The 27,117-nt window shown below is 40.4% G+C and overlaps 1 long non-coding RNA gene across 1 annotated transcript in view; it reads left to right on the top strand.

Annotated features, from left to right (window-relative positions):
* Positions 1-27,117, top strand: part of LOC115472744 — a 133,665-nt gene that overhangs the window by 100,672 nt on the left and 5,876 nt on the right. Inside the window, exon 2 of the long non-coding RNA XR_003942554.1 lies at positions 3,463-3,633. This is a non-coding gene — a long non-coding RNA (uncharacterized LOC115472744). The remainder of the gene's footprint in view (positions 1-3,462; positions 3,634-27,117) is intronic.

Below are 27,117 nucleotides of genomic sequence, written 5' to 3' on the forward strand. Positions count from 1 at the left end.
ATTTGTAGGCTGATGGTGATGGGGTGTAAACTGGTTATCAATCTAAGAGGTCTTTGGAATTTTTCCTCTAGTGGTTTTAGTGATCAAAACAGAGATTACCCAGAATTTATATCTACAATAAATTTGTTTCTATGATAATGACTCCAGGGAATACTTAAAGCCTCCCACTGCATTTTTTAAACAAATATGTTTATAACCCAGCAGCTTCATTTTTACTGCTCATTTCTGGGCATTCAAGCAAAGGCTCTATAAATCATCATTAATAGCTTACAATGCCCCTCCTCCAAAGGCCAACCATTACAGTGACAGTTCTAAACTGAAAGGCATGAACCATAATTATCTCTGAAGCATGACACTAACATCGTGTAATGTCAGGAAGTATTTTTTCACAGAGAGGGTGGTGGATACGTGGAATGCCTTCCCACGGGAGGTAGTGGAGATGAAAACGGTAATGGAATTCAAATATGCGTGGGAGAAACACAAAGGAATTCTGTTTAGAAGGAATGGATCCACGGAATCATAGCGGAGATTGGGTGGCAACGCTAGTAATTGGGAAGCAAAACCGGTGCTGGGCAGACTTCTACGGTCTATGCCCTGATCGTGACTGAATAGATATGGATGGGCTTGAGTGTAAATTTTATGGGGCTTCCACGTTAGCTTCAGAACTTTTAGTACAAGAAGAGTGCTGGGCAGACTTCTACTGTCTGTGCCCTGAGAATGGCAAGGACAAATCAAACCTGAGTATAAACATAACGTATTGCATACCATATAAAATGGGTTTATCTTGTTGGGTAGACTGGATGGACTGTACAGGTCTTTATCTGCTGTCATTTACTAAGTTACTATGTGCTTTATGGTCAGCTGCTATAAAAATGTGGTAGCCAACAATCCTGAATTCCCAAGCCCATCCAATCCAGAGAGCAGGATCTGAATCCAGGAATAAAATCTGTGCTTTATACAAGACAGTGATGTTGGGCTATCAGGCTGGCTCCATGAAACACACTGTATAACTGCTTGAGCCACACCAATTTTTATAATGAGCTTAGCTAGGAATCAGAGGATTTTGACTGCAGAAGCTTTGCAAAAGGCTTCTTTGATCCTGGGGAACTGGGTTTGATTCCCACTGCAGCTCTTTGTGACTCTGGGCAAGTCACATAACACTCCATTACTCCAGGTACAAATAAGTATCTGTATATATTATGTAAACCGCTTTGAATGTAGCTGCAAAAACCACAGAAAGGTTGTTGTTACATTTGTACCCTGTGCTTTCCCACTCATGGCAGGCTCAATGTGGCAACGGAGGGTTAAGTGACTTGCCCAGAGTCACAAGGAGCTGCCTGTGTCTGAAGTGGGAATTGAACTCAGTTCCTCAGGACCAAAGTCCACCACCCTAACCACTAGGCCACTCCTCCATTCCCATTCCTTTTCCCTTTACTCACTCATCACAAACTAATACGCAGCATGCCTCAGATCATTTTGTGATGGGAGCTGGACAATTCTCTGTTGATGTGATAGATGCTTCTTCCAACAAATTCTTTGACAGAAAGACACTGACAGCATCAAGAGCACAATTCTATGTAATGGATGAAATAAAGTTCCATTTAACTAATTTTATATTTCAGTCTTAAATATCAGCATTATAGAATACCAGTCCTTATATTTTATGTATATGTATACATGAATGCATTTATTGCTATTTTCACACCTCCATGAGGGAAGTTTTAAACAATAGAGGTTCATGTGCTGAGAATGATTTTGCAAGATCAGGGGAAACACATTCTTTGGCCTATGAATGTATTTAGAATTTAAGCAACAGTGCCTTTATGCACTTCCTTCCACATTGAATTTCTCAGTAACCCTTATACATCTAAACTGTCTGTAGTTGATTTGAGCAGTTTCTTGTTCTTTGATTTGCATATATTTTTGCTTGTCTTCAGTTAGATGATAATTTCAGTTACTGAGGGAAACACCTACATAGTAACATAGTAACATAGTAGATGACGGCAGAAAAAGACCTGCACGGTCCATCCAGTCTGCCCAAGATAAACTCATGTGTATACCTTACCTTGATTTGTACCTGTCTTTCTCAGGGCACAGACCGTATAAGTCTGCCCAGCAGTTTTTCCTGCCTCCCAACCACCTGTCCCGCCTTCCATCACAGACCGTATAAAAGTCTGCCCTCCCCTATCCTCGCCTCCCAACCACCAACCACTCTTCCCCCCCACCTGCTCTGCCACCCAATTGTAGCTAAGCTTCTGAGGATCCACCTCAGTGGTGAAATTCAACCTCTCCATAAGGGAATTTTGAAATTGCTCTTAGACATTCATTTATTTGATTTTTGCTCACACCTTTTTCATTAGTAGCTCAAGGTGAGTTACATTTAGGTACAGTGGATATTTCTCTGTCCCAGGAGGGCTCACAATCTAAGTTTGTAACTGAGGTAATGGAGGGCTAAGTGACTTGCCCAAGATCACAAGGAGCAACAGTGGGATTTGAACTGGCCACCTCTGGATTTCAAGACCAGTGCTCTAACCACTAAGCCACTCCTCCACTCTATGGTGGCCACTCTAGGAAAGTTCCAAAAATATAGGTTCAAGTGCCTTGAATGATTTTCTAATGATTCCACTCTGTTGGACAAACAAATACATCTTAAGTTTGGAAAGTGTGAGTATATTGTTGACGCAAAATCAAAATTTAAAATTTAGGCATATTTCATAAATGCCTATAACTTACCCCATCCAGACTGTGCATGGAGCTGATCTACACATGTAAGTAGCAGCTTTCTTAAATCACTATACGCATGAGCAAGACATTTACATATATGAACTACTATTTATACAATTACATAACATGCAAGTCTTCTAGTGATCTTCACAATGTGATAAGGAAGCCAAAACTAGAGGAATACTAGGGTATATAGGAAGAGATTTAACGGGTTGGAAAAAGGAAGTGATAATGTGATTGAAAATGATCTTTCATTAGACCTCACCTAGAAATTGTGTCCAATTCTGGAGACCTTACAAAAAAGATATATTAAAACAACCATAAAGCAAATTATACAAAATACATACAAGCAAAAACTATTCCACTTTGCAGCAATCTGCCACCTTATTATCCATCTATCTTTGCACCCTCTACCCAAGTCACTCTCCCAAAGAGCATTCCTAACAACCTTCAGAGTAAAATTTCAACAAGTTTTCAGACTACTTCAAATGCCTGCCCAAATAAACAAGCTGTAACGGACTTCTTGAATCTCAGATAGTTCTTATCTTCTTTATCCTCTCTAGGGAGACTATTCCAAAGTTCTGCATCAAAACTCCTGTGAGATGAGACTAAAATAACTAAATACAAAGCAAACCATTACAATAGGGAGGAATGTTCTGGAATAGAAACCACAGTATGATGCATCAATAGGGTAGATTCAGTAGTAAAATTAGAAAATATCTTTTTTTTCTTTTGCAGAAAGCATGGCAGATAATATGAAGCAGCCTTATAGTAAAGGTGCTGAAAACCAAAATGGTACCAAAATTCAAATACACCTGAGATAAAGACCAAGGACCCCCAACTGTGAAAAGTGAAGGAAAAGCCAGCTATCTACCAGGGTCTACAGCACTGGACCAGGAATGAAATTGGGTAGGTTATTTATCTGCCATCATATTCTCTGTTTCTCTGTTTTGTTATTTTCAGAGCTTCTGATATACGGAATGAAAGACTCAGTCTAAAAATATGGCTAGTATGTTATACTACCCCTAGGTAAAGGATAAAGGGTCATGGATTTGATATACCACCTTTCTGTGGTACAGCCAAAGTGGTTTACATGTATTTTAATAGAAGAACAGCAAAGATGACAATGGAGAAAACACAGTCAGTGTTTATTGAATATGGCATGACTCGACATGGGCCTATGTTTCGGCCAACTGGCCTGCCTCAGGAGTCAAATGCCGCTCGCAGATCTACAAGCAATATTCATGGGCACTATGAAACACCGTCAATAGTATAGCAAATGATGAGCATATTCCTTGCACTCTCAAGGGTATGATTGCTTGTCGAACTACTTCTGAACTCTCTAGTCAAAGATATTTTCTCTATCCCTAATGGGTTCACAATCTAGGTTAGTGGTCTTCACTCCCAGTCCTTGAGGGCCACCAACAGGTCAGGTTTTCAAAATATCTGTCATGAATCTGCATGAAAGAGATTTGCATACAATGGAGATAGCACTCATGCAAATCTATGTCAACATATTCATTAGGTACTGGGGACTGGGAATCCTCAACATAGTCTAATCAATATATATTTATTGCACTGTTAGTATTGATAGCAAAAAACATATATGGTACACAGCAGAATTGTCTTTTGACACTCCTAGAAATAAGTTTGAAATATGCTTCTTGTTTTGACGTCAAACATATTTGAACGTATCTCTATAAAACTCAAGTGGAATGTATTTATGAAGTTCATTTGTGGGAGGCTGGACTGTGGGATAAATGTAATTGCTGGCAAACATTTACAAAATAAGCCAAGAATGTATGATGTTTGAAGCCAAATTCTACAGGAATTTTTCAATTAAGATTTTATTTGACAAATTTATGAACTCCTCCTACCCTGCTTTATTACCAAAAAGAAATCTGCCAAAAGGGTCATAGTACTTCTCTAATATATTTCATAATGTAAACTGTATAGGAATATACATAATAATGATAGCAACATGGTAAGTGTGAAGCCCAATTTTGCATTGGTAATCTAGGTAGGAAAAGAAACTTCCAAGTCTGGATTTTCACAATATGTGGAGCCTTCTGTAAAATAACTATAAGGGGGCAGGAAATGCATATTTATTTGGTGGCATGTACAGCAAGACCACTTATTTTATAAGCAAACAAATTCATAAACAGAGCAACTTTTCATGGATCTCTGCATGTGTGTAAGTATACAAATAAATGGATGATTTTGCAACCCACATGCGTAAGAGCTGCTAATTTAGGGGTCCTTTTACTAAGGTGCACTGAAAAATGGCCTATGCTGTTGTAGGCACGTGTATTGGATGCGTGCAAGCCCATTTTTCAACATGCCATCATGCCGCCCGGTTAGTGCCACGCTGTAGAAAATGAAAAATATTTTCTGTCAAGTGTATCAGACACAGTAAAAAATGGAATTACCACTCAGGGCTCTTGTTAGTAAAAGGGCCCCTATATTTGTAAATTCTGGATTTAAAAAAGTGGATGTCCAAGAGAAACAAATTCAAGAGATGCACTTCAAAACTCTAACTTTTGTGGGGCTTTTAGAAGGTGTTTTACATACCAGACAATTAAGCATAATTGTCCTTTCTAATCCACGTCCTGCCATGCAGAAGGATCTCTCATTATAAAGGAGATTGTAGTAAAATTCTACCTGTCTAGCTGACAGTCTAAATTAATATGAAAGAAGTCAGTTAAACGAGCCTACTCCAGGCGAAGCCATGGAGAAATTTGAACAAGCAAGGCTTGAAGCTTAGTAGGTCCCGTTTTTACTGTTCATTCACACTGAGGGTGAGAGATAAAGCGCAAGTTATTTTATATGATTATTTTGCAATACGTTTATTAAAACATTTGGTAATCCTTCTTTCCATGGAAGTTATTCTTCATATACATACATCCCAGGAAGATACAAATTATTTCCTAGCAGCCTTTTTTGGTATGCAAATTAGTTTCTCAGTTGCTGCTAATGCTGCCCCAACCTTCCCCCCCCCCCCCCCCCCTTTGCTTGTTGTGTCACTGCTGCCTTAATCCCAAAGGCTTCTTAGGTACTTTCCACTTCTTCCTATCAGGTTTTAAAACATTCAAAATGTCCTTCTCATCTTCTAAAATGTGTGTCCTTTAATTCAGCTGCTTTACATCCACACAACCATTCAATTAAAGGCAGCATATAACACACTTGATGCTGAGCCTGAATATTCAATGCTGGGTCATTTTTGGTGACCGGCACTGAATATCTGATTTATTTTTAGCCGGTTCAAATTTAACTGACCAAACTGATATTCAGTGCTGGCTGGTTAAGTTTGAACTGACAAACTTTCACTGAAAAACAGTGGATAGCTGGTTATATTGTGTGATATAATTGGCTAGCTACTAGCCTCTAACCTTTAATTTTCAATAGGTCATGGCCGGCCTTGTCCTTCTGAAAATTTGCGGATAGCAGGTTATAGTGCATTTAACCGGTCAAGTGCTTATCCTGACTGGTTAAATGCTTTTGAATATCGGGGGGGGGGGGGGGGTGGGATGTCCTTTTCTTCTGTCAGCATTTTGCTATACCCCTTTTTGATACCTTTAATGTTCAAGGTAGAAGCAAGAAAAGGGGGAAGGTCCCATCAAATGGCTTCCTTTTGCCAAACCTCCCCAAGAACTTTCCCAAACAAAAAGTGCAGTCAAATTACCAGATCATTTGCTCCCAAAGAAAAATTAAATACAGTTCATTTCAACTGTCTTTATCTAGATGAGGTTTCAACCAGAGTTGGAACCAGCATTCTCAGGGTTTCTGGCTCAAAACAAGGCGTTACTTTTCTTCTCTTATTTCCTATGGTAAAGTGTCCTCTCAGGGCTTGGGTAGGACTCTTCCTTTCCTTCCCTCTCCCTCCTTCTCTTGCTCTCAGCCTAAAGAAGTTTATACCCTATAGGGGAACTAACATATCTCCTCCACTTCCTCTGTGATTGGAGCATTAAACCTTCTGGGTGGAGCTAGGGAACCCAACTTGCTGGAATGTTCACCAACTGTCTGCTCGATGCCTCTCCCCCAACCTTTAAATATACAAACACATAGGCTTAAGGGCTTCTATCTCCCCTTCCGCTTTGCTCTACACTGCCAGTATGCTGTGGGAAACAAAGCTACATGTACTTCTTCTTTATCATAGGTTCTAGGGACCACTAAAAGTTTCTTCCCCTCCCCTCCTGAGCTCTAACCCCCCTCCCTGCCCAAAACTCCCTTGTAGTAATCAAGTGGGAAGAGGGCAATGGGTGGGCACTACTACTCTGAGCTCTGCAGCATCCTAGTAACCCTGTCCACATGACATCACTTCCTCAGCAACACACTGGGCCACAGGAGCACCAGCACACAGGAGAAAAGTTGGTGCTGGTGCTTATTACCAGCATATATTAAATAAGAGTTTCAATGGCCTTGATGCCAAGGTGGAGGGGAGAGTGTGGAAGGAGGGATATCACATTGGCCTTTTGATCCTGCCTGTGATCATGAGATCCTGAAAGTAAGGGTGGAGATGCCAAAATCAACACTTTCCCAGGGGACCTGTATGGTCAAATGACTGCCCTGGCAGAACAAAATAATTAGCACAATCTTTTTGAGTACTAGAACAATTCCACCTAGATTTTTATGTGCATCTTCTCCACCTATATTTTTCTAACACAAATGGGTTTCCACTGGCAACAAAGCAATTTAAATGTGGATGTATAGCAAGTGTAGGCAGGTTTTACTATTTCTGAAACGTTTGGAGAGTTTTACATTTTTTTTTCCTGAGTCTAAAAGTAATTTGACCTAGAGGGTTTGAACCTCATTCACTCCCACTTTTTTTTCAACTGAACATCTGGACTTGTAGTCTTCTTTTCCTTAGGAAAATCACAACAAACAGTCATTGCCTGCAGTGAGATAAAACATGGGTGGAATTTAATGTGTTGAAAATTGGGCGAGTTGGTAAGCTTGTCAGTGCTCTCTGGGCAAAGTTAACTACAGCTGTTGAGGTATGGTCAACCTTCTGACAAAGTTTAACATAATCTATGTGGTCTTTTTAATATTAATCAGCTGCTTTGCATGCATTTAAATGTATGCAACTCCTTCATATTTTCCCAGTGTTTGCCAGAATTGTCCAGCATTTTTAGTAATGTTTATATAAGTGTTACCAATTACTCTCATCACTACATTTTCTCACACATTTAATATCAAATTAACCATTTTGCATAGATTAATAGAATTTATTCCAATTATTAGATGTCTCCCAAATTTTATCTTGTTCTGATGATGATCTAAAGAATTTCCTGATTAAGGGGACCTTTTACTAAGCTGTGTTAATGGTCCAACAAGGACATGCTAAAGCATCCTCTGCTAGTTTTGCTGTTTGGACATGCTAAGCATGCAGTATTTATTTTTAAAACATTTTGAGGGGAATGACCTGGCAAGGGGTGGGGAATGGACGGAGAATGGGCATGGAAGTGATAGCCAGTTAGTGCATGCATAATAATGCATTAAATGGTTAACGTAAGGTTAAAGTGAGAGCCCTTACTGTCTCCTAAATAGGAGGCAGTAAGTGCTTCCCCGGTAGTTCAACGGCTGCACATTAATGGCAACTGCACACAGTCGTTAATGAAATAAATATAAAATAGACCATTTTATGGCCATGTTTAAAATAGCTTAGAATGAAGGAAAGACACATATAAAGGCATGCTAAGGCCATTTGCTACCAAAGCTTAGTGAAAGAACCCCTTAATTCACAAAAATCTATCATTCACTTCCTTATGCAGTGCTATGTCTGCTAAAAGTGTCCTTCCAGCACGCAACAGTAGTAAAAACATCTTTATTAAGCACCTCAGATATAAAAGACCCGACACAGAATTGAGTTTCGGCAGAAGGAGCTGCCTGCTTCAGGGGTCACAATAAATAAAATAAAAATACAGCCATAAGTATGCATGCATAAAGCTAAGCTCTAAACATCAAGGTGATATATTAAAATGATATATTCCTTCTAATAATGTATGGTATCTGTAAAAAATGCAATAATGAAATAACTGGCTATCTCCCACTGAATGTTCATTGATAGCCTTTTAAGCGCTATTTAACCAGCCACGAGCCGTTCCTGGCCGGTTAAATAGTGCTGAATATCGGGGAGGGGTGGTGCGGGGAATAATGTTTTTCTGAATGACAGATTTTCATTGGGTATGATAAAGATTTGTCTTGGATGGCTAGGTGCAATGGGTTTGGCCTAGAAGCAGGGACATGAAGTAGGTATGCTTTTTTTTAAATATAAAAAACCGGTATCTGTAAAAAATGCGATAATGACATTACTTCCACATATACATGGAAATGAATATGTCAAAACTAACTTATAACAAACTAAATTATAATATCCTCCTAATTGCATACAAGCATATATACAGTGGCAAACATTGCTATGAACCCATAATAAACATGGGGCCCTGTTTACTAAGGTGCGTTAGAGCGTTTAACGCGCCTACAATTAATGCGCATGCTAACCATGTAGGTGCCTATAGGGATATTGTAGACGTGTACACGGTTAACACGCGTACATGGTTAACATATGTCAAAGACGCTCACGTGCCTATAATGCGGATTAGTAAACAGGGCCCATAGTAAATCTAAGAAAGCTTCAAATAACTATAAATACATAAATATTCCTAAATGCATAAAAAAGAAGAGATAAAATCAGACATTCCCAAAAGAAAAGGAAAAATTACAAAGACACATTATGTATCACAAAACAAGATTTCTCTGAAATATAAAATAATAACATTTACTCTCACAAAATTGTATGCTGCTGAAATCTCTCTTCCAGAAAGGTTTTGGCACACACACACAATATATATCTTGTGTGTGCCAAAAGGAAGGTTGAATACAATGTAAATTTAAAAAAAAAAATGATAGCCTGGGAAGAGGCACTCAAGCCTCTGAAATAATGTAAAAAGCAACAAAAACAAACTATTTTTTAAAATGACGCCATCAATAAAAAAGAATTAGAGGGTCAGAAACCTGTGTGTGAGCATGATTGCTATTCAAAATAAGGTGCAGGGTCAATGGAGGTCTGAGAATAAAGACAAATCCACCGTAGAAATGCTGCTGGCAAATCACTATGAACGCATGCAAAATCATATATGAAACACCCAGGATCGATGCCATCACTACTTTTAAGCCCCCCTTAGAATCAAATTAGAAATTGTCCACCGATGCATAGCACCATAAACCATAAGGATATTATCTCTGTATAGGTGCGGTGCACAATTTAAACAATAGCTCCATGTTACCCAAACATCAAAACAGTCTTACAAAGATGCCAAATTCAACACATATATATGTCCATGTTTTTTTTCTCTTGGATGTTTGGTTTTTTAAGCATCTCTCCTTTTTTAAGCATTTAGGAATATTTAAGCATTGCAGGTTTTTTTTTAGATATACTATCACGTTTATTATGTGTCCATAGTTTATACCATGCATATTAACTGATTATATTTTTCTTAAAAAAGAGTTGTAGTATTATAACGATTTTGTTCAAGGTTTTAAACTGTTATTTACAAAACAATTTTGTATTATTTATTCATTAATTATTATGTTTTTATACAGATTGATCAAGACCCCTGAGGCAGGTCTTAGGGCCGAAACACGGCCGTGTCGGGTCATTTTTTTGAAAACCCTAAATAAAGTTGTTTGGTATTCCTCCTTGGTTCATCCTCACTTTTTTTTCTACATCTCACAGTGCGTGAGGTTTTTTTTACCTCCTTTTTTGCTGATTTAACATTTAATATTATACATAATTTACATATTCTTGGAAGTAATTTGGGAGGATATTATATTTCAGTTTATTTTGAGTTAGTTGTGATGCATACCTTTTTGTGCATCTGTCTATGGGAGTAATTGTTATTATTCTATGTTTCAAAGAAATCTTGTTTTGTGATACATGATGTGCCTTTGTAATTTTTCCTTTTCTTTTGGGCATGTCTGATTTTATCTCTCCTTTTTATACATTTAAGAATATTTATGTATTTATAGTTATTTGCAGCTTTCTTAGATTTACTACATTTATTATGGGTTCATAGAAATGTGTGCCACTGTATATATTCTTGTAAGCAATGAGGAGGATATTATAATTTAGTTTGTTTTAAGTTAGTTTTCACACATTCATTTCCATGTATATGTGGAAGTAATGTCATTATCGCATTTTTTACAGATACCGGTTTTTTATATTTAAAAAAAAAGCATACCTACTTCATGTCCCTACTTCTAGGCCAAACCCATTGCACCTAGCCATCCACGACAAATCTTTATCATATCCAATGAAAATCTGTCATTCAGAAAAACATTATTCCCCGCACCCCCCTCCCCGATATTCAGCACTATTTAACCAGCCAGGAACGGCTCGTTGCTGGTTAAATAGTGCTTAAAAGGCTATCAATGAACATTCAGTGGGAGATAGCTGGTTATCTCCCACAGAATATTCCCAGTCAGCACTTATCTCCAGATTCTATATAGCATATCTAGAGATCCGTGCTGACATCACAGATTCTGTAACAATGCATGCAACTCAACTGGCTTAATAAGTTAATAAGCACTGATAACAGCACTTGACAAGCAATAATGAGCACTAATTGGCACTGATTAGAATTTAGGTGCATAAGTCGTTAAGCGCATTCGGTAACAATGTGGTTATAGGTGGGGAAATGGGCATTCTGAAATTTATATACCTAGCTATGGAATATGGCCAGTGTACTTTAATCTATGTGTTGGGATTTATGCCACATTTTTGTTGGTGTTAATGGATGCACCTAGATTTAGGCGCTGAAATATTAATTAAGTGTATTCTATAATTGGTGCCTAAATCTAGGCACCAAATGTAGAATACACATAGTTGGCACTGATATCAGCACCGATTTTTTTAGGCACCATATATAGAATCTTCTCCTTAGTGACTAACCGGTTATATTGCACAATATAGCCAGCTATCTGCTAATATTCAGCGTATCGCTGGCGAAGTTTGACAGCCTAATCAGGCTGCTGAAATAGAAGGCCTATCTTTGGCTGGTTTAAACTTAACTGGCCAGCGCTGAATATTAGCTTGGCTGGTTACGTTTAAACTAGCCAAAATTAAACTAAATATTCAGTGCTGGTCACTGGAAATGACCCAGCATTGAATATCCGGTCACACTGTCGACCGTGGGAGTTAACTGGGCTGCCTCAAGTGGTCTCAATATTGGCTTATATATGCCTACGAATTTCTAGGAAACACTATTAACTAAAAAAATATGACTAATATTTTGTTTCCTGCTTGTCACCTGTGTAATTATGTTATGCAACACAGCTTCATTTTAATAATGTAATGTACTTTACCTGGAATTCTTCCCAAAATTCCCTATTGCATGTCTCTACCTTAAACATAGTATATCTTTTTAATTGCATTTTTGACAATTATTACATCAAAGAGATACTTTGAAAAGGAAATAATGCATTACATCTACTGAAACAAAATAGGAAAAATATAACCAAGAAATTTAACATAAGATATCATTGCTAAGTAGCCCACATTGGGGACAAACAAGAGGAAGAATGCAAAGGAAGCTGGACTAAAAGGAAATAATGATCATAATACTACAGTCAGGCTAATTCTATAGTAGCTAAGGCACAGCATCAATCTTGACACATTCTATGGATTTTCCTTTAGTAGACCCTTATTTTCCAAGAAGAAATGAAATTGTGAGGGTTCATAAAAGACATAGGAATAATTCTCAAAATCCAATACATATTTACAAGGTTATCTTAAGGTAAATTTAACTCCCTTGTCAAGCAAATTCTTCCGATAAGACAAGAAATTCTTTCCCCTGGATTGGGTTGACTTAGAAACATAAGGAAAAATAGAAAATGTTCCCATCCATAAATTCACATGGACTCATGCATAAAAACAAATGAAGAACCACTTCCTTATTAGGCAGGAACACAAAGGAAACAGGAAGCGTAGCTCTAGCAGTAACCTCATCCATTGAACTTTCCAGTATATGAGTAACGTCCAAGTTATCAGACTTCAGGTTCCATAGTTTTTGATTCCTGCCTAACTACAGAAGATGGTAGGAAATATATCTTTTATAACAGCGGAAAAGCTTCTACAGAATAATGCAAAATCCCTTTCAAAAATCTGTAAAGCAGGTGTTTAGGTGGAACAGTCAAAGTCTGTGAAAAATTCAAGAGTCTTAAGAGATCTTATATAATTCTCAAAATATTCTATTTTTCGATAGCTAACCAATTTGTCTTGCAATACAGCAACCTGAGATTGTTTAACCTGAGTTATTTCATTTTTTTAGATCTTCAACATTCTTGTCCAAACCAAGACATTCTTTCTCACAATCCTGTAAATGCTCAGTGGTACCTTGTATATTCAATGTTATTGTAGAGCATACTTTGTACACCATTTCCAGGGCATTCTAAATTGCCTCTAGGTTTATGTCCTGAGGCTTCACCAGTGGGGGTATGCTTACCACAGACCCCAAAACCTCTGGTCTCTCTGTGTCTCTCACTGGCTTGAGATTTCCAGTAGCTGTCACCAACTTGACAGAAGCTGCAGCTCCAAGCGACAGAACTGGTGATAGCTCACCTCACCCACTGAGAGCAACATAGGATATCCCGAAGCTGACTGCAGCTAAGCAGGCATCTTCCACCGCAAAGCCGCTGGAACAGCTGGGCTGAGAGGACTAAGTGAAACATTGCCATCAAGTTCTGGGCTCTTCCTTCTGCCCAGAACAGCTGAGACACCTGAAGGATTAGCCTGCATAAACATTGATATCTGAGTCTGCCGAAGTGGAGCTGGACAAGCCGGGTGCGTAGGACCCTGGTGATCCCCTCTCCTCTTCGGTATGGAACAGGCAACTCACACCTTTTAAAAGAAGAAAATGCTCCTAGGTAAGAAAAAACCCAACGAATACGTCTTTCTGCTAAGCGGGACAATTCAAGGAGGAAGTTCTGGAGCAGGCTGCAGGCAGGCTTTGAGTGCTGCTACCGCTGCCATGTGAAGACGCAGAGATTTTAAGGTGGGGGTGGCAGTGGAGAAAGGAGCGGTGGGGGGGGGGGGCAATGGGAGACACATCCCCTGTAATAAGTTCTTAGCTATGCTATTTATTTATTTATTTGTTGTGTTTGTATCCCACATTTTCCCACCTATTTGCAGGCTCAATGTGGCTTACAATGTTCCCTTATGGCATTCGCCATTCCAGAGTAAAAGATACAATTAGTGTTACATAGAGAACATGGATGACATAATAGAATTAAGCAAACAGATATAGAAAGAAAACATTCAGGATTTAAGGTAAAGTGGTGATGTGTTACAATTACAATTATTGATTGTTGTGGTATGCCTTGTTGAAGAGATAGGTCTTCAGAGATTTACGAAAGTTAATTAGTTCGTAAATTGTTTTTAAGTTAAGTGGCAATGCATTCCACAATTGCGTGCTCATGTAGGAAAAGCTGGACGCATGTGTTAGTCTGTATTTTAGTCCTTTGCAGCTGGGGAAGTGAAGATTAAGGAATGTGCGGGCTGATCTTTTAGCATTCCTGGGTGGAAAGTCAACAAGGTCTAACATGTAGGCCGGGGCATCTCCGTGAATGATTTTATGAACTAGAGTGCAGACCTTGAACACGATACGTTCTTTAAGTGGAAGCCAGTGTAACTTTTCTCTTAGGGATTTTGCCGGGAATGTTCATTTTATTCGTTTCTGTTTGGTCATTTTGTCTTCACACGAACAAAGTCATTGAGTATGTGCTCTTTCAAAAGAGAGTGCACTATTTACAAAGAGGACACTCTCTTTCGAAAAGAGTACACATTCCTTTCCCTATAGTGTGTGCATGCCCAGTGGTTCAAGCAATCACAAATGTGTAATGGTTTGAAAGGGTGCACCACAGGAAAACAAACACAAAAAATGAAATGTTTTTCTGCTTATTTTCATTTGTTAACAACATACAATGACATTCAGTGCCAGCCAGTATCCAGATATTAGCCCTTAATATCCCAGTATGGAACTGCCGCCAGAAGTTATCCAGGTACTGCTGATATTCAATGCAAGTACCCAGATAACTATCCAGTTGTCTTAGGTTAACTAAATAGCTATCTCGGTCCATAAGTACATAAGTATTGCCATACTGGGAAAGACCAAAGGTCCATCGAGCCCAGCATCCTATTTCCAACAGTGGCCAATCCAGGTCACAGATAGACGGCAAGATCCCAAAAAATGTACAAAACATTTTATACTGCTTATCCCAGAAATAGTGGATTTTCCCCAAGTCCATTTAATAACGGTCTATGGACTTTTCCTTTAGGAAGCCGTCCAAACCTTTTTTAAACTCCGCTAAGCTAACCGCCTTTACCACATTCTCTGGCAACGAATTCCAGAGTTTAATTACACGTTGAGTGAAGAAATATTTTCTCCAATTCGTTTTAAATTTACTACATTGTAGCTTCATCGCATGCCCCCTAGTCCTAGTATTTTTGGAAAGCGTGAACAGGCGCTTCACATCTACCCGTTCAACTCCACTCATTATTTTATAGACCTCTATCATATCTCCCCTCAGCCGCCTTTTTTCCAAGCTGAAGAGCCCTAGCCACTTTAGCCTTTCCTCATAGGGAAGTCGTCCCATCCCCTTTATCATTTTCATCGCCCTTCTCTGCACCTTTTCTAATTCCACTATATCTTTTTTGAGATGTGGCAACCAGAATTGAGCACAATATTCGAGGTGCGGTCGCACCATGGAGCGATACAAAGGCATTATAACATCCTCATTTTTGTTTTCCATTCCTTTCCTAATAATACCTAACATTCTATTTGCTTTCTAAGCCGCAGCAGCACACTAAGCAGAAGGTTTCAACGTATCATCAACGACGACACCTAGATCCCTTTCTTGGTCCGTGACTCCTAACGTGGAACCTTGCATGACATAGCTATAATTCGGGTTCCTCTTTCCCACATGCATCACTTTGCACTTGCTAACATTAAACGTCATCTGCCGTTTAAACGCCCAGTCTCCCAGTCTCGTAAGGTCCGCTTGTAATTTTTCACAATCCTCCCGTGATTTAATGACTTTGAATAACTTTGTGTCATCAGCAAATTTAATTACCTCACTAGTTACACCCATCTCTAGGTCATTTATAAATATGTTAAAAAGCAGCGGTCCCAGCACAGAACCCTGGGAATCCCCACTAACTACCCTTCTCCATTGAGAATACTGACCATTTAACCCTACTCTCTGTTCTCTATCTTTTAACCAGTTTTTTATCCACAATAGAACACTACCTCCTATCCCATCACTCTCCAATTTCCTCTGGAGTCTTTCATGAGGTACTTTGTCAAACGCCTTCTGAAAATCCAGATACACAATATCAATCGGCTCCCCTTTATCAACATGTTTGTTCACCCCTTCAAAGAAATGTAGTAGATTGGTGAGGCAAGATTTCCCTTCACTAAATCCATGTTGTCTTTGTCTCATTAATCCATGCTTTTGAATATGCTCTGTAATTTTGTTCTTAATAATAGTCTCTACCATTTTGCCCAGCACCGACGTCAGACTCACTGGTCTATAATTTCCCGGATCTCCTCCGGAACCTTTTTAAAAAATCGGCGTTACATTGGTACCAGTGCTGAATATCAGCTGTAACAGGATAACTTCCAGCTCCTCCTTTGCTCCTCCCCCAGATCATCCCGGTGCTACCCACAAAGCACTGAAGTGGTCAGAAATGATTTTCCATGGTATTATCTGGATAATACTGCTGAAAATCCATGACTGGCCCTGATAAACGGTATTTAGAACATAAGAACATAAACATTGCCATACTAGAACAGATCGATGATCCTTTAAGCCCAGTATCCTGTTTTCAACAGTGGCCAATCCAGGTCACAAGGACCTGACAAGATCCCAGAACAGTAAAACAGATCTTATGCTGCTTACCCTAAAAATAAAGCAGTGGATTTTCCCCAAATACATTTTAATAATGCCTTATGGACTTTTATTTTAGGAAATTAGCAAAACCTTTTTTAAACCCTGCTAAGCTAACTGCTTTTACAACATTCTCTGGCAACAAATTTCAGAGTTTATCTATGTAGGAGCTACTGCTTCCTGGGTAAGAGCTGCTGAATATCAGGTCATACGTAAACACTTTAACACCATTGTACCTCAAAAACACTGTAATCATGACAGAAAGGAGGAGACTTAAGAAGCTGTGGTTTTCTAGGACATTCCATTTCCTTTTCACTCCAAGGAAACACTTCTCAACTTATATATAGCCAACATGTCCCCACTCCTCCAAAAAAGACACTTCCTGCTGCCACATACCCCCACACACCCCCTTCACAGTCCTCAAAATGAAACACCCACAACCACAGCCCAGTTGCATACAAGCATTTATACCCCCCCCCCAAAAAAAACACATACCCGACAACCCCCCACACTTTCCTGCCACAAACAATCCCCAACTCAACACCTGCACTCAAATCCCCACATACCCCCCCCCCCCCCACACACACACACACTCCTATGGTCCACATACCTCACATACATGCATACAACTGATGTACCTCATACATTCCCACATTTATACCCACCACCTACATACACAGCATGCCCCTCACAATCTGTCACAGAAGCCTCTCTTAACACTGTCACACACACATACCTCAACATGCGTCCATCCTCTACATACCTCATATACAGTGGGGGAAATAAGTATTTGATCCCTTGCTGATTTTGTAAGTTTGCCCACTGACAAAGACATGAGCAGCCCATAATTGAAGGGTAGGTTATTGGTAACAGTGAGAGATAGCACATCACAAATTAAATCCGGAAAATCACATTGTGGAAAGTATATGAATTTATTTGCATTCTGCAGAGGGAAATAAGTATTTAATCCCTCTGGCAAACAAGACCTAATACTTGGTGGCAAAACCCTTGTTGGCAAGCACAGCGGTCAGACATCTTCTGTAGTTGATGATGAGGTTTGCACACATGTCAGGAGGAATTTTGGTCCACTCCTCTTTGCAGATCATCTCTAAATCATTAAGAGTTCTGGGCTGTCGCTTGGCAACTCGCAGCTTCAGCTCCCTCCATAAGTTTTCAATGGGATTAAGGTCTGGTGACTGGCTAGGCCACTCCATGACCCTAATGTGCTTCTTCCTGAGCCACTCCTTTGTTGCCTTGGCTGTATGTTTTGGGTCATTGTCGTGCTGGAAGACCCAGCCACGACCCATTTTTAAGGCCCTGGCGGAGGGAAGGAGGTTGTCACTCAGAATTGTACGGTACATGGCTCCATCCATTCTCCCATTGATGCGGTGAAGTAGTCCTGTGCCCTTAGCAGAGAAACACCCCCAAAACATAACATTTCCACCTCCATGCTTGACAGTGGGGACGGTGTTCTTTGGGTCATAGGCAGCATTTCTCTTCCTCCAAACACGGCGAGTTGAGTTCATGCCAAAGAGCTCAATTTTTGTCTCATCTGACCACAGCACCTTCTCCCAATCACTCTCGGCATCATCCAGGTGTTCACTGGCAAACTTCAGACGGGCCGTCACATGTGCCTTCCGGAGCAGGGGGACCTTGCGGGCACTGCAGGATTGCAATCCGTTATGTCGTAATGTGTTACCAATGGTTTTCGTGGTGACAGTGGTCCCAGCTGCCTTGAGATCATTGACAAGTTCCCCCCTTGTAGTTGTAGGCTGATTTCTAACCTTCCTCATGATCAAGGATACCCCACGAGGTGAGATTTTGCGTGGAGCCCCAGATCTTTGTCGATTGACAGTCATTTTGTACTTCTTCCATTTTCTTACTATGGCACCAACAGTTGTCTCCTTCTCGCCCAGCGTCTTACTGATGGTTTTGTAGCCCATTCCAGCCTTGTGCAGGTGTATGATCTTGTCCCTGACATCCTTAGACAGCTCCTTGCTCTTGGCCATTTTGTAGAGGTTAGAGTCTGACTGATTCACTGAGTCTGTGGACAGGTGTCTTTCATACAGGTGACCATTGCCGACAGCTGTCTGTCATGCAGGTAACGAGTTGATTTGGAGCATCTACCTGGTCTGTAGGGGCCAGATCTCTTACTGGTTGGTGGGGGATCAAATACTTATTTCCCTCTGCAGAATGCAAATAAATTCATATACTTTCCACAATGTGATTTTCCGGATTTAATTTGTGATGTGCTATCTCTCACTGTTACCAATAACCTACCCTTCAATTATGGGCTGCTCATGTCTTTGTCAGTGGGCAAACTTACAAAATCAGCAAGGGATCAAATACTTATTTCCCCCACTGTATATATATATATATACATCATATTCTCAACATACCCCCTATACTTCAAACACTTTCCAACAACCTTCTCTGCATTCACATATGCACAACTCTCCACTCACCCAAGCATAAATATACACACCCCACATAAGCATTCTCTCTATAAAATCCTTTAACCTCACACACCCACTTTTCCCTCAAAGTACCCTCAACATAGCTTCTTCCCCCCTCATATACCCCTTCTATATGCCTATGTCAGAAGCATTCCTGAAGCCATGCCTCTACATGGTTTCCGTACTTGTATCTGTCCTACATCCCCATCTGTCTGTGACCTCTACTTCCAATGTGTTTGTCCCTCAACTTTAATTTATGTTTGTCCCTTTCCCAGATATCTATAGGATGTCACTTAATCACACTCCCATCTCTTTCACTCCTCCATCTGCTCCTTCTTCTCAGTCCTCTGTTTTCCTTGACATTCCTCTCATCTTGCCGCTCCCCTCATCCTTGTTACAACTCACATTTCCTATACTCCCATCCAAAACATCTTACCTTCTTTCTGCCCACTCTTTCTCTTACTATATTCCCTTTTCCCATAACTTTCCCCATGCTTCATGTCCTTACTTTCTCCTTACTCCTTTCTCTTAGTTTCAGTATCTTTCCTTTCTATCTTATCCTCTCCCTTTCTTAGTGTCCAGCCAGTTGTCTATACCTTCTTCTTGCTTCTAGTCTTATCCCTCCATATTCTCACCTCATTTTTCTCCATCTACCACTTTCTATCTTACCTTCTCTCTGTCACCCTTATTGTCCCCTTCAGCTTTTCATATCTCTCTCTGCTCCTTTCAGTGTTTTGCTTTTTTTTTTTTCAGACCTCTTGGTGTCTCAATCTCATTACCTTTCAAATCTCTTTCTTTACATAAGTACATATGTACATAAGTAATGCCACACTGAGAAAAGACCAAGGGTCCATCGAGCCCAGCATCCTATCCACGACAGCGGCCAAATCCAGGCCAAGGGCACCTGGCAAGCTTCCCAAACGTACAAACATTCTATACATGTTATTCCTGGAATTGTGGATTTTTCCCAGGTCCATTTAGTAGCGGTTTATGGACTTGTCCTTTAGGAAACCGTCTAACCCCTTTTTAAACTCTGCCAAGCTAACCGCCTTCACCACGTTCTCCGGCAACGAATTCCAGAGTTTAATTACACGTTGGGTGAAGAAACATTTTCTCCGATTTGTTTTAAATTTACTACACTGTAGTTTCATCGCATGCCCCCCAGTCCTAGTATTTTTGGAAAGCGTGAACAGACGCTTCACATCCACCTGTTCCACTCCACTCATTATTTTAAATACCTCTATCATGTCTCCCCTCAGCTTTCTCTTTTCCAAGCTGAAAAGCCCTAGCCTCCTTAGTCTTTCTTCATAGGGAAGTCGTCCCATCCCCGCTATCATTTTAGTCGCCCTTCGCTGCACCTTTTCCAATTCCACTATATCTTTCTTCAGATGCGGCACCCAGAATTGAACACAATACTCAAGGTGCGGTCGCACCATGGAGCAATATAATGGCATTATAACATCCTCACACCTGTTTTCCATACCTTTCCTAATAGTGCCCAACATTCTATTCGCTTTCCGAGCCACAGCAGCACACTGAGCAGAAGGTTTCAGCGTATTATCGACGACGACACCCAGATCCCTTTCTTGGTCCGTAACTCCTTTGTCTTGTTCCATTCTAATGCAACATGCCTTTCATAGAACATCTCTTCTCTGTAGCATGCTCATCTCTCCCTCTTTTCTTTTCTCTCATCCATGCCCCTTCACTGCACCTTTGTATTGTCTCTTCTTCAAATACTACTTTATCTTCATTCCCTCTCCGTTTTTCCACTTGACTCTCAACTTAACTCTAACCCCTGTCTTCCCTTTCCCCTCATTCAGCTTCATCCCAGTTCCTATCTTCTTCCATTTTCTCCACTTATCCTCACCTGCTTCTTTGATCTCTGCCCTTCCTCTCATTTCTGCCTCCATTTAGGTTACCACCTCATCACAGGTCAATTGAATAGGCTAGTTTTGTGCCATAGCATTCATAAATGTTTATTTTCAATTTTCCTAGGGGAATAAATGAGAATATTAGAACCAGAGTCATAGGATAGAAGACAATCTGGATTGCAAACTGGCTATAAGGAAGCAGAGTAGAACTAATTGATCAGTTATCCACATGGAAAAGGATCACTAGTGTAGTGCCTCAAGGGTCTGTACTGGGACCTGTGCTGTTTAACCTTTTTATAAATGATCAGGAAATAGAAGTAATGAGCAAGATGATCAAATCTGCAGAAGGCACACGGGTGGCAATTCTATAAAAGTTAGGCACCAGTTGCATGCCCTAAATCAACATACGTCAAAATATTCATACCATGTTGAAATCAGTCCTTAAGAGATTCAGACATCTAACATCTTTCAGCCACAACTCAGTTCCTCAGGACCAAAGTCCACCACCCTAACCACTAGGCCACTCCTCCACTCCACACTATGAGATTTGCACAACCTGTATGCATGCACAAATCTGAATTCATGCAACTTAACACCAATAACTGCATCTAATTATTGACTTTTTCATTGCTTGTTAACCAATTGGGCTGCACACGTAATTCAGGATTGTGCACAGTTTTTGATGCACAACTTTCAGTGACCTTTATAGAATCTGGGGATATGTGCTTTGCTTTTGGGCACTGAGTCTGATGTTGATTGACTGGTTCCATCTTTAGCATCACTTAAGGACTGATTTCAGTATTGTATGAAGATTCTGATGCATGCTTTTATAATTTGTACAGTTTTATAGATAATATACTCTACCCCAGGAGACCACTTTTTGCTTTTTTTTTTTTTGGGAGGGGGGGCAAATATAATCACCTACATTTAGCCAAATAGATATGCCTCACCACTTCTTCATTAATTTAAAAATATATGAATCAAATTTAATAAAGCATTACACTCCCATTATACATACATTCTACTTTCACAAAATGAAACCATCTTGTTCCTTACGGTACAGTGACAGAATATATCTGAAACAAAAACATTAATACACTGGTATATTCTGGCCAACCGTTATAAGCTCACTACATGAGCCACGTGTCCATACACAAAGTCTCTGACCCCAATCCAACTTCAAACAAGATCACTCCATTCACTCATCAATAAGGGGTTAATGATGCAGTAGCTCCAAATAGATACGCATATATCCAGTTTACCCAGCTCTTGTCACAGCTGAAAAAAAGCGCTATTCTGTAAGCCAAATTTAAAGTTAGGCGCAGTTTATAGGGTACAACTTACATCCAGGAATCATGCCTAACTTTAGGGTGGGCTATTTGTACCAACTGAAACGTGGTGCAAATGTATGCACCTAAATTAGGCCCATATCCCCGTTATTCTATAACAAAACGGGTTACTTTTAGTAACATCCCTGTTATGCCCATAACCCTCCTATTTCTGCACCCCCTTTTTCAGATTGTGCATAAATTTATATCTATACAGTAGATTTATAAAACACAGGCATTAAAATTTAGAAAAAAAGTATTGATAAAGCACTAAAGCTTATGCAATGGATGTGTTTCAGTGACACACATACCTAGTCATACCCTCTTTCACTTTTTGTTAATTGGTGTGTATGTATGTATATAGTGCCCAAGGGGAATGCACTAGAGAAGAATGTGCCTCACCTCAAAATATTGTATTATTCATACAAAGTCATTCTATTTTTGAATGAAGGGGAAGAGGTGTGAGTGGGATTCCACAAAGGAAAAGGCCAGCACCAGCCAGAACCTCATGATTCATCATCGATAAAGCAGACACTGTCATTGATCGTTAGACAGATTTTCTTTGTAATATAGAGAGATAATGTCCACAGCACAGAGCAGGGCAATCACACATACTTCACTACTGACACATAACTATTAATTAACTGAAATAATAGCCCAGCCCTCAGCTTAACTTTATGGCTTACCTACTGTATTTATCTATAAAATGAACTTGAATTTACATGCCTTAAAAGGTTATATCCGGAAACATTGATGTACATTAATACAGTGTCTAATGCAATCTTTGCTCCAATGAACTTAACATTGACATTCACACTTCAGGCAGCCCTTAACACATACTTAACATTTTTTAAATAATTCAAACAACAATTTCTTTTTTGGAATAAAATTTGGCTGCAGCTTTATTTCCAAATATTAATAAATTCATTTACTTAACATCAACTTAGTAACATATAATTTTCCACCAGGTTAACTTCAGAATGCGGTTAATAATGTTAAGCCCTTCGGTAACGAACTGGCTCACTTTCTCCCCACTTCACAGTGTGATTAATAATAATGTTAATCCATTCGGTAACGAACTGGCTCACTTTCTTCCCCCCTTACCCCCCTCCCCCCAGGTGACTTACGGTACCGTCAAGCCACCTCTTACTCATGGCGGTTCCGCCCACGAGTTCATTTCCATTTCATATATTTCATACAATTCCTTTAACCGCTTCTGGTGCCTCTTAAACCCCTCATCCAGGCCACAAGCGGTGACAGACTCCATCTTGTCACCGCTCCCCCATAACCAAAGCTGCCGCCAAATCCTTCTTTAAGCAATCCTCCAACAAATCTTGGAGTGCACTCAAAAAGATATCAGTTCCAATATCGGACAGATGAACTCCATCCTGCCTATACAAACCTGCACAATCTGACGAGATCAAATCATGTGCTAACACCAAACCCCCCATTCTCCCCATAAATTTTGACACTTCCCAATTCACCCTGCGCCTCAACCGCTCAATACCTTTTGGATTAACTGCCCCCCTCCACACTCTTCTGGGAATAATCTGTGACCATACAATCACTGCTCCTGGAAAATAACTCATCACCTCCAATAATTCTGCTTTCATTAAACGAATTAACTGAACTCCTTTTACAGCACATAAATCATTTCCCCCCCCAAATGAATACAAATTAGAACTGGAGAAGAAAATCGCCGAGCTTGCAGTAATGCTGGCAACAACTGCTTCCAAGTCATTCCTCGTATGGCCAACCAGCGGATTCGAATACCGAATTCCACCAATCCCAGGTTGGATCCCCACTTTGATTCCAGAGCATGCTTGTGTGCCCAAAAGACATATGAATGTCCGCAGATCCATACACATATGTCCAGAGGCAATACATCTGTAAAAGAAACTAGAACAATTAGCATAAACCTAATCACTTCTCATCCCGAACATACCCTTTATATCTATTAGACCTCCATCTTCCCACCCGCTGAATTAAAGCCACTGAACCCCCTTCTTGGGCTACATTGGAAGCAGCACAATTCGAAAGGAATGTGTCCCATACTCCTTCGGCTCCAAACCCATATATCTCAAACCTTTCTTAAGCACTGCTGCAAATTGATACCTCGTTAAAGGCACACCATTGCTATGCACCAACCAAACCTCACCACCCACCGGTCTTACACCATTGAACTCCACTGCACATTGCACTGGACAAAATTCCAAAGTCTTAGCCGCTCGCAGACTAATCCAAATGCCTTTTCCATCTTGGTCCGTTTTAGACTTCCTTAAATATATACGCAACACCCCCTTTTCCACCACCACATCCCTTCTTCTCAAACCTTCATCATCCATACTCGCGTTGATGAAGCTACCAACTCCCCAACCCTGCAAGCTGAAAAGAAGGCTACCACAAAAGCCACCTGAAATAACAATATTTCATATTTTGAAAAACAAATATTGGTTAATACCTTGCACAATTGCACTACCTGTGCATAAAATAGTGGCCTCCTCACCCTCTCCATTCGTGATTTCCCATGTTCTCTGGAAAAACCACACAATAACTTACGAATCAAATATTTCCCAGCTGGATCTCCCCAACCCAGCAATTTAGACACAAATGCTATTGCAGCCATTGTCTGAGATACCATCCCAAACGACCATTTATTATCCACTGCAAAAGCAATAAGTCGGACCACTCTCTCTTCACCAATTGGGAAAACCAAATCCCAACCTCTGTCAGCCAGAAATGATAGGAATCGCCTCCATCCAACTCCATAAGCCTTCCAAGTATTAGGAGCTAATGCTCTCATCAACAGCGCCTCACAACCTCCTGAAAATTGTGCCACAAATCTTCGGACATCCGTGTAGGCTCCCAATCTGCTGACGGAGCCAAAGCTCTGAAGCGATGTAACTGTAAACGAGATAACGCATCAGCAATCTCATTACAAACACCAGGCACATGTCTCGCTGTTAGCCATAAATTTAATTGCAGACATTTTAACACAATCAATCTCAACAGCTCCACTAACAGCAGACAACGCGAATACTGCTTATTGATTGCCCATACTACTGACATGTTATCAGAATACAAGGCAATCCTCCTGTTACACAACCTCCGTTCCCATAGCCACAAAGCCACCCAAATTGGAAATAATTCCAACAAAGCTATATTCTTGCACAAACCCATCTCTCTCCACCATTGAGGCCACTCTTCTGCACACCATGCCCCTCCAAAATAAATCCCAAATCCAATTTCTCCCGACGCATCCGTGAATAATTGTAAATCCACACTTGAAACCAATACATCTTGCCAAACACAAGTTCCATTAAACACCGACAAAAATTCTCTCCAGATTTGCAAATCCGCTCGCACTGCCTGTGTCACACGCACTCTAAAATGCGCCTTCCGCAAACCAACTGTTAACAATGCTAAATGTCTCGAAAAAACTCGTCCCATAGGAATCACTCTCGTTGCAAAATTAAAATGCCCCAACAACGACTGAATCTCCTTCAACGTCACCTTTTTCTTGATGCATACCCTATCAATCTCCTGACACAAAACCACAATCTTTTCTTTAGGCAGACGAGACTCCATTCTCACTGAATCCAACTCTATCCCCAAAAACACCAATTTGGTAACCGGGCCCTCACTTTTTTCCTTAGCCAAAGGCACACCCAACTCCTTTGCCACCGTTCTAAATGCTGACATCAAGGAAGCACACTGCAATGAATTTTCTGGACCCCCAAACAAAAAATCATCCAAATAATGAACAATAGAATCCCAACCACTAACCTGTTCCACTACCCAATGTAAAAATGTAGCAAATGCTTCAAAATAATTACAAGAAATAGAACAACCCATAGGCATACATTTATCAAAATAAAATTTACTTTCAAACTTAAATCCAAGCAACCTAAAAGCTGTAGGGTGCACTGGCAATAAACGGAAAGCTGCTTCAATGTCCGCTTTTCCCATCAATGCACCTTTTCCCAAATTCCTCAACAAATCCACCGCTTGTTCAAAACTAGCATATTGCACTGTACACAAATCCGGATCAATAAAACTATTTACACCAGAACCTTCAGGATAGGACAAATTATGAATCAACCTGTATGTACCCGGCTCTTTTTTCCGTATCACACCCAATGGAGACACTACCAAATTTTTAAGTGGCGGGTCAGCAAACGGTCCTGCTATCCGCCCAAGACTCAACTCCTTCATCAACTTCTTCCGAACCACCTCTGTATGCTGAATCACAGATACTGAATTCTTACACTTATGATCCAACACCGGTCCCTCAAACGGGATCGGGAAACCTTCCGAAAAACCTACCCACAGCAAATATGCATCACCACCACACGGATACAGACCCAACCAATTTTGTAACGCCGCTACCTTAATAGGAGAAGGGGCCTTGCCAGCCCACACCTGGGCCGCCCATAGCTCCTCCCCTCCCCGACCTTCCCCGACCTCCCAATCCCCCTCTTGGACATTTAAACACAGGGTGGAATCCCTGACAGACACTGCAACAGTGTCTGAATCTGCAGGCAGGCCTATTACATCGTCCCGCATTAAATTGGAAACAAGCATTACCGGGGCTACTCCCCTTTCCCCCCAATCCGCTTGTCCCCACACTTCCTCCTCCTGCCATTCCGAAACTCCCTGTTCAACCAACGCCCATTCCCCCGGTATTTCCAACTGAGCCACTACCATACCCGGGAAATCCAGCAGAGGCTCCCGAACGAAAGGGAGGATTAACCGAAGGAGTAAAATTAGCAATCCACAAATCCACATCTCTCA

Source organism: Microcaecilia unicolor, chromosome 6 (assembly GCF_901765095.1).
Source record: "Microcaecilia unicolor chromosome 6, aMicUni1.1, whole genome shotgun sequence".
In the NCBI taxonomy this organism is placed as follows: Eukaryota; Metazoa; Chordata; class Amphibia; order Gymnophiona; family Siphonopidae; genus Microcaecilia; species Microcaecilia unicolor.